We start from the raw sequence: 8,626 nt of genomic DNA, 5'->3' as shown, positions 1-8,626 counted from the left end.
AAATTATTCCTCGAGTCAAAAAGCCCTTAATTGCGTTGATCATGACATCTGGATCAACAAGCTAGCATAGAATGGTTTTTGGAACGGTTTGCAAACCTCTTTCAAAGCAATCGATTTATAGAAATTCGTGGCGTCAGGTTTGTCAAGCGTCAAAGAACATGAGGGGTTCCTCAAGAAAGTATACTCGGCCATTTCTCTTTTCGATTCATATCATCGATAAGCCAGAGGCGAGTGAGTGCCAAACAGTGCCTTTGCCCCAAATAAATAATGTCGAATACAGCAATATCTCATAGAACATGTATGTGCCGAAGTGGTGTGAGCGGCGGATGATCTTTCATTCCAGCGGCCTAAAAGTGGCGGAGCAGGAAAAGGAACGAATCCGGAAAAACTGCGAAGATTTGTTCAATGGGGCAAGTTGGATTCATCGATGTGTGAGGGTATAACGTCTACATAAGCCGTCATTATGGAGGGAGGGTGGAATCAGACTTTGATAAACCACCGGGCAATGACCAATGAGTCTGAAAGAGTAAGGAATAAGAGCAGTATGCAAGTTCTTGAGAGCAGATTGCAAGTTTGTCCAGGATAAACTCAAGACCTCTTATTTTACGTTCGATATGTATAAATGTCGTGTTTCTACTTTGTTGTAGAAACCTCTAATTATTCACCATATTCTCACTACATTTTGTAGATCTAGTACAGAATTTGAGCTATGTGGAAGGAGGACGCGGTATGAGAGAACCAAGACCTATTTCATTTTGTTGGTCGTTTAGTTAAAATGTATTGACAAAAAATAAAGAGTGTAAGCATAAACCAAAGGGAATCACTGATTAGGGCAGAATCCAAGGTTTGTGGTTGCCATCGTAGTCATCCGGACAGTGCTGTTAGAAAACCAACCCCGGCTATACCCACTGGAGATGTCGAGGCTCCATCATTTTTGACGGTGGTGACCGCACCCTAGGTGAAGAGTGGCAACCAAACGCCATCGGATCAAGCCCAAGGGTCGATAAGACGCTGAATTGAACGCTCCGAATGGAGTGGTAAGGTGGCGTGGTCCTGCAAATGTGGTATGAAGAACCATATTTTAAAGTTTGGGTAAGAGGGGACCAAGAATACGGTTGACCGAAGGCTGCAGAAAGGCGACGTAAATAAGATGTATACAATTTCTTGGGCAGAGAAATCCTTTGTGACTTTGAGAAAAGAGGAGTGGTCAGAATGGAACTGGTCGTTTTTGCGATGCGGGTAGAAGACGATGAGTTTGTCATCTAACACGTTGATATCTTTGGTACATACGTGTGCAAGATCGTTGAACCGAGCCTTCCCTAAAAAGGCGAAAAGTTCAGAAATTCCCTCACGCCACAGATGTAATGGTCTGGATGGTGTGGCGGAATGGAGATCGGTAGTGAGACAATGAGTGAGAATTCGAATAAGGATGTCCTGGAGATTGGATGCTGGCTTGAAACGGGTTTAGAAAACAACTTCTTGGCACCATTGAGAAAAAGTTTCCCTAGTTTGGCTTCACAGGGGGAAGGAAAACCTTCAGTTTCATGAAATGCCGAAATGGATGCTGAAATGAATCGGTAAGAGGCTGAGGAACGAGACTTTTCAGAAGAGAATTGGAGGAATGCTAAAACCGTGTCTGGCGAGGCTGGTAAGGACATTTTGCATGTGTCGTGCAAAATTGACAGAATGATGTCCAATACGAGGTATAAAGTTTCCAGGTCGAAGGGGCTTTTGATGCTTGAACAACGAAGCTAGAATTTTCCAGAAGAGAGGAAAAGGCGGAAAGGAATCAAAGATGGGGTGATGGGAAAGGTAGTAGTAGTACGTATATATAATAATAGGATTCTAAGGTACCGCAGATTAGAGGAGCAGAAAGGTATTAACTATTAAAAGAACATTTATCACAACCGTCATGAAAAACAATGTGACTTTTAAGAACAGGGTATGGAGAGTCAAAGAAAACGACCATTGTACAGAAGGTTGGTAAAGGGAAAAGCTGTGAAACCCGAAAGGAACGTACTATTGACATGAGGGCCAGAACGAAGGCCAGGATAGCCTTTCAAAACATTAGTAAAATTAAAAGTTGAATTTTCATATACGTAAATTGCGCTGCAAACAAGCTTCAGAAGACAAATCTTAGCTGGAACCGAGTGCGAATATCGGTCCTTGCTACCGTGTAAAAGCAACTTTATAATGGCTTAGCTAGAAGCACACTAGACTACGGACTTGAGTTCTATGGTTTCCATTTAAGAACGAACTGTTTGATAATGCTACAAAAAGAAGAGTCATTCGTTGGATGAATAATGCGGAGTGCTTGTTTTACACCAATCCACTTTTTGGAATATATGATTTTCTCAAAGTAGACGATATGAGGAGTAAACGCTTGAACAATGGTAAAGGTTGTACTCCTAAAGAGGTTTACAAATTACACTTTTCCAAAATAATAAAATAATTGTGGAGACACTGATCCAAAGTTAGTCCCAAGAAGATTCAAAAATGGGATTAAAAACACACATAGTACAAAATTACAGCTCTGAATTTGGAGCCCTATTATCTTTTTATTATCCATTATTTATTATCTATTACTATCTATTCATTATGTGACTGAAGAACAACACTTCGGGCTTTCTTGTTTTTTCACAGGAAATTGATTGAACTTGGAAACAATGTAACGAATTATCTTTTTCTTTTCCTTCTTTTACTTGGTAAGTTGGTGACAGATTTTGTAACCGATACAAAGACCGCCATTCATTGTAAGAAAAAGTCATATCTGATTGATTAAAAGCAAACTAAAACAAGCGATGATTGAGAACATTAATGTAACACTTGGTCTACCAACGAATTGGTGTTATCCGATCTATGAAGCCCCGGGACTTAGGATTGGTCAGGAATATTGGCTATAAAAATGACAAAGTTACTCCACATCAACGCAACATGTCAGGCCATTGTTTTGCCCAATTTATTTTGCTATTCGTTGAGGGACGTAATATCATAAGAAGGAGCAAAGAGAAGAGTACTAACGAGAACTATGCGTTATTGTGTGGCTTTAAACGGCCATTCCAACATGGAACCCGTCTTCTTTCAAACATTTGGCGAGTTCTTGAGAACTTCAAAGAGACCGTGATTACACAATCCTCATGGAAATTGTAATCACAGATTTTTGATTGGTCTTGAAAATAACCAATAACTCCTCTACATATCCACGCACATTTTCAGCCCGAACGATCAAAAACTACGTATTGGACTCAAGGGTAGCTACGAGTTCATCACTCTCCTGTGGCGTGCGCTTGCTTGGTGAGTGGAAATCAGTCCACTTGCTCGATTAATTAATTTAAACTAAAAGCTAAAAGGACCCTGCAATGAGACAGTTAACACTTTTGTATTACGTATTTTGGTACATTTTGACAAATGACTCACGTATTCAAAACACTTGAACAGATTTCGATATCATGCCAGGATTTAATCGAAAAGCGGATCCGTGTTTCAAAAAGTAAACAGTGATGGAGCAATTTCTTTCTTTTCTCTTTTTCTTTAGAGATCATTCCGATGACGAAGTATCCTTTCACTTCACTTCTTGATATCTTATGTGTCACCAAAGGATCCTTCGAGGAGCTGAACCAATATTGCTGTATTGATCTTGTGGAGTTTGATTTGACTAAGCATCTCTTTGGGGGGAGGAAGCTCCCCCGGTTGGTCAAATTACGCTCTCAAGAGAACGACCATGACTTCACACCTGATGCGAGAGAAACTGTACGTCGAAACTTTTATGTAGTAGAAGGTTGTCTGAGAAAAGTGTAGCCAGTGTGGATGAGACTGTGTCAATTGCTAGGGCGATGGTGGCCTTGTGCACACGCCTGATCCTGATTCCAGACTAGGTATATGATGCTTTCAACGAACGGCATTAGGCCTACCGTGTTGAAGAAGGGTGGGCCTACATGCTGACGAAATATCAAGTTCCTCTACGGCTCAAAATTTTCGACTTTTTAGTAATTTGGTTAATATAGATGAATACTTTTCATCCCTGAGGAGTTTTTTCAGGTTGGCGAAAAATTGCCTATGCTTTAAAGATGCGAAGAGCTACCGATGAAACAATTCTAGCGAATTGTGTTTAAGCTCATTTGACGTTGAATATGTACGGACAATGCGATCAATTTTGACAAATTTTGCCATTTTATTAATGTAAGCACTTAATCGAACATCATTTTGTCCTACTATAAAAGCTCGTTCGGGCTCCCTGAACACACCGATTCTCCTTTCGCTGTGTTTTGAAATGAGAAATGTAATTTCGGTTTGTCCAGGAACTTACAGAGAGAAACTACTTGTCAAAACGTATACCTTGCCAATTGCTCGCAGCATTTACACATAATCTACCAACAGTGTTGGTATACTTCAGAATGACAAATCGTACATGGAATTATTTGACAAAGAATAGCTAGTTTATTAACTTTCAGAAGTCCATAGCAAATCAGGAAAGCTATAGCACAATATGAAAAACAGGGGATATTAGTTAATTGGCAGGTCAATTAAGTCATAAGGCATTACAAGCAACCTTTTGTGCCAATCTTGGAAAGTCTAAGGACGGCTGGGATTTTATTGCAAGGTTCATCTCTCGATATTCCAGGCTGGTTTTGACGTGTAGAACTCAATATCGTTGATTGGCCCGCAAATATCAATGATTGGAAGCTTGGGAAGTTTCGATTGACCTGTACACTTGCACAATAATATGTATGCTTCTTTCTTGAAGTTCTTTGTAGAATGCAAAGAATGTATGCAGTTCTTTTTGACGACGAATCCCAAGGTCCGAGTTTTTGATCATGCGTTGAGATTGTGCCTGCGTGCTTATAGAGACGAGCTAGAACTCCATGAAGCATCAACGTAAAGTTGATGCCTTATTTCGGAAAGGCTATGAAATAGAAGTCGGCCACCACTTCGAAAGAAAGGCCCATATATTTGAAAATACTCTTGACACCCTCGTTGATCAATTAAAGGTCACTTGGAATACTCAAGAGACCAAAACACTCATTGATCAGTGATGATTTATATCTTGACTCGAATTTTCAATGTTGCTTCTGTTTGATAAGGTACAGTATCACTTCTGCATTAATTTGTCTCTTCAAATTTGGTACCATTTGACGGCTTTAGCTTTCGCCTTTGGTGAGGATTTCGGACTACTTGGAGTGGCTGGAGTTTTGCAAACAGACAACAATATCATAAACGAAGTGATTGAAGCTCCCAAAATGGTATCTATTCCACCACAAGACTCAAGAATACGAAATAGCACAAGTGGGGCATTCCACGTCAAGTGGATACACCCTCACGGCACTTTGTCTCAGAATGTAATGAAATTTCACACGGTCAATGTCTAGGTTAAAGTAGATTTGCAATAAAACTTTTAGCCCCATGGGATCACTATGGCCTATAATATGGCCATGTCCATTTGGGCCAAACCACTTGACCAGCGGTGTTTGAACAACCATAACTCCAGCTGTAGTTATCCAATTGAGATGAATCTTATATCAAAATACTCCAGGATAATGGCCTTTCGATGAAATTGGATTAAATAAATATACCAATTGAAATTCGGCGTGTAGTGGCCTTATTTATCCTTTGACCTTTGACCTTTCCAAAAGCATAGTCCGGATTTTCTCAATTTTTGGCGTGTGGATAGTTCTATGTATATTCTTTATATGTTGCAAAAACAAAAATGGGATCTCCATGGGTTCAGATTTAGCAAAGACTTTTGTGAGTGTAGGTCATCTATTTTCCCATCTTAGAGGCGATGTCACGCAACCTTTTGGAGTGACGAGTCCCAAAACTGGCGCTAAAATCGGCTCTCAATTGGTTAGACGGGATAAGCCGGTTTCTTGTTCAAGTAGCATTTGCAATTCGTACCAAATGCGTACCTTTTGGTCATCAAGATGGCATTTATTAATTAGTGATAGTAATTATTTGCTTAGCTTTAGGTCTCCTCTTTGGAGATATCTTGAGCTCTCCTGCATGATGCATGATTTCATTAGTTAAATGTTACGGAAAAGTCGTTAACCTAATTGGTGTTGTTGTTTCAATCGGCTGATTGTTCGATCGCGCTTACATCTTCCCATTGTTCAATGAAAATGAGCAATAAACAGGTAAACAAAAGCAAATGCATTGCCGTGATCCATTTAAGGTCCACAAATCAAAGCAATCAAAAGACTTAAGGAATGTTACCAAGAGCCTTCTGCAACAGTTTCAAGGGAAGTCATTGGAACATGATAAACTGTGCTCTTTGTGCCGAAAGAAATAGTCACAATTAACCCCTGAACAAGAGAATGAGGACAAATTGTCATCAAAATCATCGGAGTATTTGTTTCCCATCCACGCCTTTCTAGCCAACACTGACGACTCAAAAGCATTTGTGAGGGATGTTGAGCTTGATTTGTTGAACAAGTCGCTTTTGTTGATAGGTGAGAGCCCTTTTGATAAACGAAAATAAAATGGGGTGCATGCCAGGAAAACGAAGTAAAGTTGAAGACTATGAGAAAAAGGAGTTACATTTTGTAGCCGGACCAAGCACGTTGCAAGAAGAGGAATTGTCGAAATGTGACCTGAATTGCATGCCTACATTGATAAAAGCATTGAAAGAAAACTTCAAGTCATCAGTCCGTGCGGAACAAATATGGAAATTTACTCTCTAACCTACTTCAGAGCCGATTTTAGCGTCAGTTTCACGACTACATTAGTCTCTAGACTACATCACTCAAAAGGTTGCGTGATATCGCCTCTAAGATGGGAAAATAGATGACCTACACTCACAAAAGTCTTTGCCAAATCTGAACCCATGGAGATCCCATGTTTGTTTTTGCAACATATAAAGAACATACATAGAACTATCCACACGCCAAAAATTGAGAAAATCCGAACTATGCTTTTGGAAAGGTCAAAGGTCAAAGGATAAATAAGGCCACTACACGCCGAATTTCAATTGGTATATTTATTTAATCCAATTTCATCGAAAGGCCATTATCCCTGGAGTATTTTGATATAAGATTAATCTCAATTGGATAACTACGGCCGGAGTTATGGTTGTTCAAACACCGCTGGCCAAGTGGTTTGGCCCAAAATGGACATGGCCCTAGAATATGCCCTGGTTGGCCTAGGCACCTGAAATTTGTTGTGTGACGTCTTTTAATGTCAACAAACCAGTGTGCCAAAAATTAGCAAAATCGGAGATGACTTGCCGCGATTTCGTCAAAAAGTGTACCCACTTGACGTGGAATGCCCCAAGTACTTGTTCCCGAAGATTAAGAATGGCCGTCCAATTCGGAAAAACTAGTTTATCGTTTGTTGTTTCAGGGAGCCGGGATATGACCTCATTGAGGCACAAAAAGATGCACGGATGAGTGTAAAGTTAAAAACAAGGCCAAAATGCTGCTCAAAAATCATACTGTCTACATACTTCTATAGCAACACCAGCTAAAATTGATTCAGATTGTTTTTCATTGAACTTTTGATGTTTGTGATTGAGACTATATCATCATGCATCGTTTAAAAGTGAGCTATTTTTCGCCAACCTGAAAAACCTTCTCAGGGATAAAAAGTATTTACCCATATTAACCAAATTACTAAAAAGTCGAAAATTTTGAGCCGTAGAGGAACTTGATATTTCGTCAGCATGTAGGCCCACCCTTCCTTAACACGGTAGGCCTAATGCCGTTCGTTGAAAGCATCATATACCTAGTCTGGAATCAGGGTCAGGCGTGTGCAAGAAGGGTGGGTTTGATTTGACAAAATTTCTGTCCAATTCAAGGGATTTTTTTCAGTCAAATTCCAAAGGAAGTTCACGATCCCTTGCTCAAAACCTTGCAACTAAACGCATCAGAGCTACCCACGGAGCGTCCCCTAGGCATGCTTTGGAATTTCGAGGACGATACCTTGGGGTACGCGGCCGCAGCACCCCAAATACAAAGAAAATGAGTTGTTTTTATTGTTTGTTATTCCTTCTATGGTCAGGAGGCAGCTCTCCCACATGGCCTGCCATCTGATTTTGGATGTCCCAATTGAGGGATATTCCCCCTTCATCATCACAGCTCTATCTAAGCTATTCTTGTAGAGACAGGGATGCCGAGGTTCCATGATTCCAATTTGATTAAGCTCCGTAATAAGCTATGAGTCTCTACTCCCCGGAATTTTCTCACAACAAGAATGCATTAACAGTTCCTTTTTCGAGACAAATATGAATTACTGATGTGATCAATCTTGATCCAAGCTAGATTTTTTTGCTCAGAAAATAAAAGGCGTCCCTGACTTAAAAAATCCAGCTTGGATCAAACTTGGCAGTACTGGTTTGAAAGTTTGAGGCGCAGGCAGATTGATCACATCAGTAATACGAATTATTAACCTTGACATACCCTGGAGTGTACAGTACAAGCAAGAATAGGAACAATGGAATTACGCAAGTAAATTTGACATATGAATCATAGTAAATACTTTTTAATTCATTGAAATGTCTTCATTGCCATTTGTTTATTTTATAGCTTTATGCCCAATGCCCAACGAATTGCAATCTTACATGGGCTATGGATGACTTGAAGATGTCTCGCTTGGTTGATATTAAGGAAAAAACTATTTGTTGTTTAACCTGTACATT

This window comes from Tigriopus californicus, chromosome 12, assembly GCF_007210705.1.
Source record: "Tigriopus californicus strain San Diego chromosome 12, Tcal_SD_v2.1, whole genome shotgun sequence".
Taxonomy (NCBI): domain Eukaryota; kingdom Metazoa; phylum Arthropoda; class Copepoda; order Harpacticoida; family Harpacticidae; genus Tigriopus; species Tigriopus californicus.
This window is presented reverse-complemented; position numbering follows the sequence as displayed.